This window comes from Octopus bimaculoides, chromosome 15 (genome assembly GCF_046866305.1).
Source record: "Octopus bimaculoides isolate indiv1 chromosome 15, ASM4686630v1, whole genome shotgun sequence".
NCBI lineage: Eukaryota > Metazoa > Mollusca > Cephalopoda > Octopoda > Octopodidae > Octopus > Octopus bimaculoides.
Window position 1 is genome coordinate 30049213 of NC_142942.1, and position 13533 is coordinate 30062745.

General features: G+C 36.2%; 2 non-coding genes across 2 annotated transcripts; both read left to right on the forward strand.

Moving 5' to 3' along the window:
* Positions 1-2216: 2216 nt before the first annotated feature.
* Positions 2217-2288, forward strand: Trnap-ugg (transfer RNA proline (anticodon UGG)). The gene has a single exon. It is a non-coding gene; the product is annotated as a tRNA-Pro (tRNA).
* Positions 2289-8118: 5830 nt separating this feature from the next.
* Positions 8119-8190, forward strand: Trnap-ugg (transfer RNA proline (anticodon UGG)). The gene has a single exon. It is a non-coding gene; the product is annotated as a tRNA-Pro (tRNA).
* The last annotated feature ends 5343 nt before the right edge of the window (positions 8191-13533 follow it).

The following is a 13533-nucleotide window of genomic DNA, read 5'->3' on the forward strand; positions in this document are numbered from 1 at the left end:
AAGCGAATACATGTGTGTGAGTGTAAATGTGTGTACAGGTAATTTATGTATGTATGTATGTATGTATGTATGTATGTAGGCATATGTATATATATTAGCCTGATAGACTCGGCTATGTCAAGATGGACTTATGTATTCTTCCTCACATTTGGATTTTTATGTATTCTCTCTCCCACTTGGATTTGAAATGTTGCCACATTTATAAAATGTCTTTTCTACAGTAATTTTCTGCATTTTCATGCAGCTGAAGATTGCTCTTCATATTGCATTTAATGTAATGCTCGCATTACTTAAATAAATTGGAGTAGCATGAAACGTGCGTACTGCAATCACCTTTGAAATCCGTGTTGCTTATTTTTTGATTTTGATCACCTATCATTTTGGGATACGATATTTGGGTGCCTACGCATAAGTACCATATTCAACCTTGAATCTATATCTAAACCGTCTATATATATATGTATATATATATAGAAATATAGTATGTTGGAGAAGCAGGTTACTGTCAATCCCTATATATTTATGATTATATATATATATATATATATATATATATATATATATATATATGTACAAACATATATGAATGAGTGTGTATATGTGTATATATGTATATGTAAGTATCTGTATGCGCGCATGCGCGTGACTGTAAATGCGTGTGCATCTGCGCGCACGTATGCGCGTGTGCATGTATATATACAAGTATGCGCATGCATATTTGTATATGAATATATTTACGGATGCGCGTGAGCATGCATGTGTGTATATGCATGTGTATGTATAGGCGTATGTATATGTGTGTGTATGTATCTGTGTGTATATGTATGTTTACATATTCGCACATATATATATGTATATGAATGCATGCGTATGTCATACATTCTTTGCTCTCTGCTTCCTATCTATCACTAACCTATCACATACGTCTATTTATAGTAATTTGACATCCTTGTATTCTTCCCTCCACTTCAGATTTTACTACCAAAACTACTATTCACTTCGGTATCACCCCACCTATACCTTTTCTCTACCTTTTCTCTACCCATCCCTTAATGTAAACGTCCCCAGTGCAAGCCACATATGCGTTTCAAAGACAATCTTAAACACACTTTAATAGATCAATATCGATACTAAAACCTGGGAAGATCATCAAATTGAGAATTGTTGGGGAATATGATTGCCACTGGTGTTAAAGAATTCGAAAACGACTGGATTGCATCCGCTGATTTGGAGATGTAAATATATAGAGAGAATGTGAACTCGCTCTATTTCGTGCGACCAGTGTTGTGTATGCTTCCCAAAGGCCATAAGCATTGTCACAGAGGCGCACCCGCCGACAAGTGTGGTATCTTGCGCATCAGCAGCAGAGTGCGCTAGTTGGCCTGTGGACTCACTCAGTATTGAGTGATCCCAACATCCGATGGTCTGGCTGTTCCTGTAAAGCTGATTTGTAGTCGGAAGGCTAACTTGTAGGTCCCTTGCAGGCCTTGGGTGTCATATAAAACACCATCGACGATTGGCGGACCAAGCGTGAGATGTTTATTAGAGTGCAATGAGTTTATGAAGTGGTCTTACACGGTCACGAGCTGACTTCCACCACACACACACACACACACACACACACACACACACACACACACACACACACACACAAACATACATACATTCACACGCACATACATACATGCATACATACATACATACATACATACATACATACATACATACATACATACATATCTCAATTACCATAAGTGCTTACTTTTTCCAGTCGCCAATCTCTCATTTTCTTTTCAGCTACCTTTTCCTCACATCGTGACATCAACCGTGTCATGTTCACTTCTAGCCGCGTGGCAACCATTTTGCCGAAACGGATGTTTTCGTTCTTTAGCACCTGACGGAATCTGCCGATTGAGAAATATCGGCAATTTCCGTCACATGTTGCGCCGTTAAAAATTTTGAGAGTTAATCTATCATATATGAATTGACAAAGCGAAATAAACATCACTTCCAGTTGAGCAATAAAAATCTCTAACAAACTTTTATACTTAGAATCAGTTCTTTTAATAAGATATATTCAATCCCGCACTAAAAGCCCATATTTTCTATGGATCATTTTAATGTATATGAAATATAAATAACAAAAAATAAATAATCCAACGATTACCTGTCAATACGGAGTATGATGATTAATTTTAGGTACTTTTTCAACTTGTGGCTCGTTGGTCTAGGGGTATGATTTTCGCTTTGGGTGCGAGAGGTCCCGGGTTCGAATCCCGGACGAGCCCACAGTTGTTTTGCTTTTTGTGGTTCCGGTTAAATTTTAGAAGTGCCTGCATAAGCGTTTGTGTTCTCTTTTAACGCTTTCAGTTATTATCTGGATACTAGCTGACTCCGTGCCGTCAAAAATGACGGCTAATTATAGTATTTTATATATATGAATAGGGTACAAAACCAAGTTTTTAGCTTAATTCTTTTATTACTAAGTTTTTTTTTTGCGAAGAATCTATCCGCAACTAACATCCCTTGAATAAAATGTTAAGCTTTCCTTTCTTTTTTGTACGACTTAATGCCACATAAAGCTGGCCGTGACTAAATGCAGGAGCAGGCAAGTTAATACCAACTTTTCCGAAGCGACGTTCATGACTTATAGTTGATGTAAAAACTCACTATTCAAAATTTATTACATAAATTTCTTAATATAAATGAATTAGGCACATGAATGAACTGTTAAATGTGTATTTATAATGTACTTTTCAACTGCAGTCGCTTTATATTCTTGATACACCCAGTCAATAATTATTTTCTCTAATGAGTTTGTATACGTATACGTTTGTGTAGATGTGTGATTATAATACACTACTCAATGTTATCTAGTGGTTGTATTTTGAGATGTGTCATCGATCATCGTTACTTACTGAAAGAACGCTGGTTAGTTTATGTATAGTTACTGAAAGACCAGTGGGTAAAAATTAGACTATGGATGGTAAATCAAACTAATACACTTCTCAATGTTATTTAGTGGTTGTATTTTGAGATGTGACATCGATCATCGTTTGTTACTGAAAGAACGCTGGTTCACACATACAAACAGTCACATACTTCCCATGTACACGCACACACATACACACATATACTCACACAGAGTTGAATCGCTGTTTGATTTTTCTTTTCAGTGTTGAATGTTCACCATCCCACTTCCATTACACACACGCACGCACACACACGCACACACACGCACACACACATACACACACACACACATACACACACACACACAAACAAACATTCACATACCTCCCTTTTACATATACACACATATACTCACAGAGTTGAAACGTTGTTTGCTTTTTTTCACGGTAGAATTTCCATCATCCTACTATCAAGTTTGCCATCACCTCTTCCTTCCTAATTCATCTATCGCCGCTTCCGTTCTCATTCATATGTTGTAACGGAGAAAAACACAAGAGTATTATTATAGTAGATACACGATGCTCTCTTTGCCACTTCCTTTCTCTCATTGCTATTACTTTCTCTCATTCCCTCTCAATCATGGCTATTACTCTCACTACTTCTCCTTCACTGACTTACTACTTTCTCTCCTCTCCCTTCACTTATACCACTCTTTCTCTTACTGCTTCCTATTGCGTGATTTTGGACGGACACACACACACACACACGCACGCAAACACACACACACACACACACACACACACACATATCTATGTTTGCTGAATTTTCTTGAGAACATTCTTAATAGTCAGACCGCATATATATATATAATCATAAATATACAGGGGTCAGCATAAGTTGCTTCACCAACATTCTGAAAAATTTAGAAATAGCAGTCAAAGAACTACTCATTCTAAACTACAATTTTTTCTCTTAGTTAATAATTAACTCCGACAAAATAAATTGGTTAATAGATACCAAGGTAGCAAAGATCACAAAATGACTGTTGTGTAACTCCTGTTTATGAGGTAGAAACTCTCTGTTATTTTGGGTAATTGAGTAAATATAAAAATTTAATAAATGGAGTAATACGCATATGTTAAATGAATTCTTTTATTTCCAACATATGTTTCGAAGATTACAAATGGTTTTCTTCCAAAGGAATAGATGATGTTGATAAAGATGTAATCTTCTCTTCTAGACAGAATGAGATAACATAGCCAAGGCTGTGAGGAGTTTTCAGGACATTTATAACGAAATAGTCTCACAGCTGTTTCTGGGATATTATGGATTTCCCTTCATCACAGACGGTGTGAGAAAATATTTGAGTTCGAATTATTATGGAAATGGGGGAGATAGGGAATATAGAGGGAAATAAGAGAATGAAAGTAGAAATTAAATATATAAAGATATTGTAGTTGCAGTTCCATTATTCGACGAAAATGGTGTATAGAAGTGGTAAAAAAAAGTTTCCTGCACATGGTATGTAAGTTGCAATAGCAGTTCTTGTTTATTCATTTCAAAGCATGGAGCCGTAGAATCAGTGTTGCTCGTTCGAAAGGGTTTTGTGGTGTGAATAAAAATTTGAGAATGTATTGTGGATAGATGGGGGAGGAGAGATGTGTATGATTAGAAAGAGGAATAGGATAGTTTTAGCGTTGATCTATTAAAGATAGAGTAATAGACCCCACACGCACACGTATAACACTAGATCAAAAGCTAAAACAGCAAAAACGGCTAACAACAACGAGCCATGCTACCCCGTCCATTTTCCAAAAATATAGATAGCACTACTACTTAATACCCCCCACCCCCAAAAAAGTGGTGTATGCTCTATTCTGTGGTATACACCCCACTTCTCACTAAATATTAAGAACTTAGCTAAATCCTTTTTAATATACTGGACTCCAACTTCCCCCGTCAACATCAATATTATTCTATCTTTAATAGATCCACTCTAAAGCTATCCTATTCCACCCCACCCCACTCAACTTCGAGTCTGTCAAACCAGCCTCTAACAAACAAAAGCTTTCTCTCTACTATCAAAACTTACACTATAACAATTCTAAATACACGAGCACCTAACGTACACAGCTCCAGCATTGAACCCCATACGTTAGACCACAACCATAACCCAATCCTACTAATACTACCCAGAATACTACCACAACTTCCACCGCCCTTACAGATAGAATAATTAACAACAACGATAGCAATAATGACAATAATAGTAATAATAATATTAATAATACTAATGACTTAGACCTTTCTACCCCCATCTCTAACCTCTCCTCTAACAGTATTACTTCCTCCATTCTTAAAAATAATCCCTAAAATACACCCACTTGTAACTGCCGTCCTGAGTCCATCTGCCCTCTACAACCCCATTGTGGAAGATCTAATGTAATTTATAAATGCACCGACCTCAACACATTACACAATTCTACAGCTGTATATATAGGATCAACCATAAATTTTAAACAACGGTATACGGCTCATCTCAATTCTTTAGATACGAGAAACACAGTAAGTCCACAACACTCGCCAGTCACATACATTATCTCAAAAATAGAAATACTCCCTACACTTTGTCATGGTCCATAATAGATTCAGGGCTTCCATACCAAAGCCTTAAAGAGGCATTCCACATATTAGAACACAACTCGTCAACGCTACTAAACAAATATAATGAGGCCCTAAGTACATGCAACCACCGCTTTTTTCATACCTTCAAATTTACCACAAATCTAAATGCAACCTAAATAATCACACAGCATATATCCATAAAACCCCGTAGGTAATCTCCAACAACCCTACTTATCTCCATTTTAATTTTTAATCTTTAATTAACTCCCCTATTTTACTTTAAGGGTCACAATCATTTAATACTACAAATATAGACATACAAGCGAATACATGTGTGTGAGTGTAAATGTGTGTACAGGTAATTTATGTATGTATGTATGTATGTATGTATGTATGTATGTATGTATGTATGTAGGCATATGTATATATATTAGCCTGATAGACTCGGCTATGTCAAGATGGACTTATGTATTCTTCCTCACATTTGGATTTTTATGTATTCTCTCTCCCACTTGGATTTGAAATGTTGCCACATTTATAACATGTCTTTTCTACAGTAATTTTCTGCATTTTCATGCAGCTGAAGATTGCTCTTCATATTGCATTTAATGTAATGCTCGCATTACTTAAATAAATTGGAGTAGCATGAAACGTGCGTACTGCAATCACCTTTGAAATCCGTGTTGCTTATTTTTTGATTTTGATCACCTATCATTTTGGGATACGATATTTGGGTGCCCACGCATAAGTACCATATTCAACCTTGAATCTATATCTAAACCGTCTATATATATATATATATATATAGAAATATAGTATGTTGGAGAAGCAGGTTACTGCCAATCCCTATATATTTATGATTATATATATATATATATATATATATATATATATATATATATATATATATATATATATATATATATATATATATATATATACATATATACATACATATATGTGCGTGTGTATATATGTATGTATGTGTACGTGCATATATATATATATATATATAGATATATATATATATATATGTACAAACATATATGAATGAGTGTGTATATGTGTATATATGTATATGTAAGTATCTGTATGCGCGCATGCGCGTGACTGTAAATGCGTGTGCATCTGCGCGCACGTATGAGCGTAAGCATGCATGTGTGTATATGCATGTGTATGTATAGGCGTATGTCTATGTGTGTGTATGTATCTGTGTGTATATGTATGTTTACATATTCGCACATATATATATGTATATGAATGCATGCGTATGTCATACATTCTTTGCTCTCTGCTTCCTATCTATCACTAACCTATCACATACGTCTATTTATAGTAATTTGACATCCTTGTATTCTTCCCTCCACTTCAGATTTTACTACCAAAACTACTATTCACTTCGGTATCACCCCACCTATACCTTTTCTCTACCTTTTCTCTACCCATCCCTTAATGTAAACGTCCCCAGTGCAAGCCACATATGCGTTTCAAAGACAATCTTAAACACACTTTAATAGATCAATATCGATACTAAAACCTGGGAAGATCATCAAATTGAGAATTGTTGGGGAATATGATTGCCACTGGTGTTAAAGAATTCGAAAACGACTGGATTGCATCCGCTGATTTGGAGATGTAAATATATAGAGAGAATGTGAACTCGCTCTATTTCGTGCGACCAGTGTTGTGTATGCTTCCCAAAGGCCATAAGCATTGTCACAGAGGCGCACCCGCCGACAAGTGTGGTATCTTGCGCATCAGCAGCAGAGTGCGTTAGTTGGCCTGTGGACTCACTCAGTATTGAGTGATCCCAACATCCGATGGTCTGGCTGTTCCTGTAAAGCTGATTTGTTGTCGGAAGGCTAACTTGTAGGTCCCTTGCAGGCCTTGGGTGTCATATAAAACACCATCGACGATTGGCGGACCAAGCGTGAGATGTTTATTAGAGTGCAATGAGTTTAAGAAGTGGTCTTACACGGTCACGAGCTGACTTCCACCACACACACACACACACACACACAAACATACATACATTCACACGCACATACATACATGCATACATACATACATACATACATACATACATACATACATACATACATATCTCAATTACCATAAGTGCTTACTTTTTCCAGTCGCCAATCTCTCATTTTCTTTTCAGCTACCTTTTCCTCACATCGTGACGTCAACCGTGTCATGTTCACTTCTAGCCGCGTGGCAACCATTTTGCCGAAACGCATGTTTTCGTTCTTTAGCACCTGACGGAATCTGCCGATTGAGAAATATCGGCAATTTCCGTCACATGTTGCGCCGTTAAAAATTTTGAGAGTTAATCTATCATATATGAATTGACAAAGCGAAATAAACATCACTTCCAGTTGAGCAATAAAAATCTCTAACAAACTTTTATACTTAGAATCAGTTCTTTTAATAAGATATATTCAATCCCGCACTAAAAGTCCATATTTTCTATGGATCATTTTAATGTATATGAAATATAAATAACAAAAAATAAATAATCCAACGATTACCTGTCAATACGGAGTATGATGATTAATTTTAGGTACTTTTTCAACTTGTGGCTCGTTGGTCTAGGGGTATGATTTTCGCTTTGGGTGCGAGAGGTCCCGGTTTCGAATCCCGGACGAGCCCACAGTTGTTTTGCTTTTTGTGGTTCCGGTTAAATTTTATAAGTGCCTGCATAAGCGTTTGTGTTCTCTTTTAACGCTTTCAGTTATTATCTGGATACTAGCTGACTCCGTGCCGTCAAAAATGACGGCTAATTATAGTATTTTATATATATGAATAGGGTACAAAACCAAGTTTTTAGCTTAATTCTTTTATTACTAAGTTTTTTTTTTGCGAAGAATCTATCCGCAACTAACATCCCTTGAATAAAATGTTAAGCTTTCCTTCCTTTTTGTACGACTTAATGCCACATAAAGCTGGCCGTGACTAAATGCAGGAGCAGGCAAGTTAATACCAACTTTTCCGAAGCGACGTTAATGACTTATAGTTGATGTAAAAACTCACTATTCAAAATTTATTACATAAATTTCTTAATATAAATGAATTAGGCACATGAATGAACTGTTAAATGTGTATTTATAATGTACTTTTCAACTGCAGTCGCTTTATATTCTTGATACACCCAGTCAATAATTATTTTCTCTAATGAGTTTGTATACGTATACGTTTGTGTAGATGTGTGATTATAATACACTACTCAATGTTATCTAGTGGTTGTATTTTGAGATGTGTCATCGATCATCGTTACTTACTGAAAGAACGCTGGTTAGTTTATGTATAGTTACTGAAAGACCAGTGGGTAAAAATTAGACTATGGATGGTAAATCAAACTAATACACTTCTCAATGTTATTTAGTGGTTGTATTTTGAGATGTGACATCGATCATCGTTTGTTACTGAAAGAACGCTGGTTCACACATACAAACAGTCACATACTTCCCATGTACACGCACACACATACACACATATACTCACACAGAGTTGAATCGCTGTTTGATTTTTCTTTTCAGTGTTGAATGTTCACCATCCCACTTCCATTACACACACGCACGCACACACACGCACACACACGCACACACACATACACACACACACACATACACACACACACACAAACAAACATTCACATACCTCCCTTTTACATATACACACATATACTCACAGAGTTGAAACGTTGTTTGCTTTTTTTCACGGTAGAATTTCCATCATCCTACTATCAAGTTTGCCATCACCTCTTCCTTCCTTATTCATCTATCGCCGCTTCCGTTCTCATTCATATGTTGTAACGGAGAAAGACACAAGAGTATTATTATAGTAGATACACGATGCTCTCTTTGCCACTTCCTTTCTCTCATTGCTATTACTTTCTCTCATTCCCTCTCAATCATGGCTATTACTCTCACTACTTCTCCTTCACTGACTTACTATTTTCTCTCCTCTCCCTTCACTTATACCACTCTTTCTCTTACTGCTTCCTATTGCGTGATTTTGGACGGACACACACACACACACGCACGCAAACACACACACACACACACACACACACACACACACACACACACACACACACACACACACACACATATCTATGTTTGCTGAATTTTCTTGAGAACATTCTTAATAGTCAGACCGCATATATATATATAATCATAAATATACAGGGGTCAGCATAAGTTGCTTCACCAACATTCTGAAAAATTTAGAAATAGCAGTCAAAGAACTACTCATTCTAAACTACAATTTTTTCTCTTAGTTAATAATTAACTCCGACAAAATAAATTGGTTAATAGATACCAAGGTAGCAAAGATCACAAAATGACTGTTGTGTAACTCCTGTTTATGAGGTAGAAACTCTCTGTTATTTTGGGTAATTGAGTAAATATAAAAATTTAATAAATGGAGTAATACGCATATGTTAAATGAATTCTTTTATTTCCAACATATGTTTCGAAGATTACAAATGGTTACTTCCAAAGGAATAGATGATGTTGATAAAGATGTAATCTTCTCTTCTAGACAGAATGAGATAACATAGCCAAGGCTGTGAGGAGTTTTCAGGACATTTATAACGAAATAGTCTCACAGCTGTTTCTGGGATATTATGGATTTCCCTTCATCACAGACGGTGTGAGAAAATATTTGAGTTCGAATTATTATGGAAATGGGGGAGATAGGGAATATAGAGGGAAATAAGAGAATGAAAGTAGAAATTAAATATATAAAGATATTGTAGTTGCAGTTCCATTATTCGACGAAAATGGTGTATAGAAGTGGTAAAAAAATTTCCTGCACATGGTATGTAAGTTGCAATAGCAGTTCTTGTTTATTCATTTCAAAGCATGGAGCCGTAGAATCAGTGTTGCTCGTTCGAAAGGGTTTTGTGGTGTGAATGAAAATTTGAGAATGTATTGTGGATAGATGGGGGAGGAGAGATGTGTATGATTAGAAAGAGGAATAGGATCGCTTTAACGTAGATCTATTAAAGATAGAGTAATAGACCCCACACGCACACGTATAACACTAGATCAAAAGCTAAAACAGCAAAAACGGCTAACAACAACGAGCCATGCTACCCCGTCCATTTTCCAAAAATATAGATAGCACTACTACTTAATACCCCCCACCCCCAAAAAAGTGGTGTATGCTCTATTCTGTGGTATACACCCCACTTCTCACTAAATATTAAGAACTTAGCTAAATCCTTTTTAATATACTGGACTCCAACTTCCCCCGTCAACATCAATATTACTCTATCTTTAATAGATCCACTCTAAAGCTATCCTATTCCACCCCACCCCACTCAACTTCGAGTCTGTCAAACCAGCCTCTAACAAACAAAAGCTTTCTCTCTACTATCAAAACTTACACTATAACAATTCTAAATACACGAGCACCTAACGTACACAGCTCCAGCATTGAACCCCATACGTTAGACCACAACCATAACCCAATCCTACTAATACTACCCAGAATACTATCAAACTTCCACCGCCCTTACAGATAGAATAATTAACAACAACGATAGCAATAATGACAATAATAGTAATAATAATATTAATAATACTAATGACTTAGACCTTTCTACCCCCATCTCTAACCTCTCCTCTAACAGTATTACTTCCTCCATTCTTAAAAATAATCCCTAAAATACACCCACTTGTAACTGCCGTCCTGAGTCCATCTGCCCTCTACAACCCCATTGTGGAAGATCTAATGTAATTTATAAATGCACCGACCTCAACACATTACACAATTCTACAGCTGTATATATAGGATCAACCATAAATTTTAAACAACGGTATACGGCTCATCTCAATTCTTTAGATACGAGAAACACAGTAAGTCCACAACACTCGCCAGTCACATACATTATCTCAAAACTAGAAATACTCCCTACACTTTGTCATGGTCCATAATAGATTCAGGGCTTCCATACCAAAGCCTTAAAGAGGCATTCCACATATTAGAACACAACTCGTCAACGCTACTAAACAAATATAATGAGGCCCTAAGTACATGCAACCACCGCTTTTTTCATACCTTCAAATTTACCACAAATCTAAATGCAACCTAAATAATCACACAGCATATATCCATAAAACCCCGTAGGTAATCTCCAACAACCCTACTTATCTCCATTTTAATTTTTAATCTTTAATTAACTCCCCTATTTTACTTTAAGGGTCACAATCATTTAATACTACAAATATAGACATACAAGCGAATACATGTGTGTGAGTGTAAATGTGTGTACAGGTAATTTATGTATGTATGTATGTATGTATGTATGTATGTAGGCATATGTATATATATTAGCCTGATAGACTCGGCTATGTCAAGATGGACTTATGTATTCTTCCTCACATTTGGATTTTTATGTATTCTCTCTCCCACTTGGATTTGAAATGTTGCCACATTTATAATATGTCTTTGCTACAGTCATTTTCTGCATTTTCATGCAGCTGAAGATTGCTCTTCATATTGCATTTAATGTAATGCTCGCATTACTTAAATAAATTGGAGTAGCATGAAACGTGCGTACTGCAATCACCTTTGAAATCCGTGTTGCTTATTTTTTGATTTTGATCACCTATCATTTTGGGATACGATATTTGGGTGCCTACGCATAAGTACCATATTCAACCTTGAATCTATATCTAAACCGTCTATATATATATATATATATATATATATATATATATATATATAGAAATATAGTATGTTGGAGAAGCAGGTTACTGTGAATCCCTATATATTTATGATTATATATATATATATATATATATATATATATATATATATATATATATATATATATATGTACAAACATATATGAATGAGTGTGTATATGTGTATATATGTATATGTAAGTATCTGTATGCGCGCATGCGCGTGACTGTAAATGCGTGTGCATCTGCGCGCACGTATGCGCGTGTGCATGTATATATACAAGTACGCGCATGCATATTTGTATATGAATACATTTACGGATGCGCGTGAGCATGCATGTGTGTATATGCATGTGTATGTATAGGCGTATGTATATGTGTGTGTATGTATCTGTGTGTACATGTATGTTTACATATTCGCACATATATATATGTATATGAATGCATGCGTATGTCATACATTCTTTGCTCTCTGCTTCCTATCTATCACTAACCTATCACATACGTCTATTTATAGTAATTTGACATCCTTGTATTCTTCCCTCCACTTCAGATTTTACTACCAAAACTACTATTCACTACGGTATCACCCCACCTATACCTTTTCTCTACCTTTTCTCTACCCATCCCTTAATGTAAACGTCCCCAGTGCAAGCCACATATGCGTTTCAAAGACAATCTTAAACACACTTTAATAGATCAATATCGATACTAAAACCTGGGAAGATCATCAAATTGAGAATTGTTGGGGAATATGATTGCCACTGGTGTTAAAGAATTCGAAAACGACTGGATTGCATCCGCTGATTTGGAGATGTAAATATATAGAGAGAATGTGAACTCGCTCTATTTCGTGCGACCAGTGTTGTGTATGCTTCCCAAAGGCCATAAGCATTGTCACAGAGGCGCACCCGCCGACAAGTGTGGTATCTTGCGCATCAGCAGCAGAGTGCGTTAGTTGGCCTGTGGACTCACTCAGTATTGAGTGATCCCAACATCCGATGGTCTGGCTGTTCCTGTAAAGCTGATTTGTAGTCGGAAGGCTAACTTGTAGGTCCCTTGCAGGCCTTGGGTGTCATATAAAACACCATCGACGATTGGCGGACCAAGCGTGAGATGTTTATTAGAGTGCAATGAGTTTAAGAAGTGGTCTTACACGGTCACGAGCTGACTTCCACCACACACACACACACACACACACAAACATACATACATTCACACGCACATACATACATGCATACATACATACATACATACATACATACATACATACATACATATCTCAATTACCATAAGT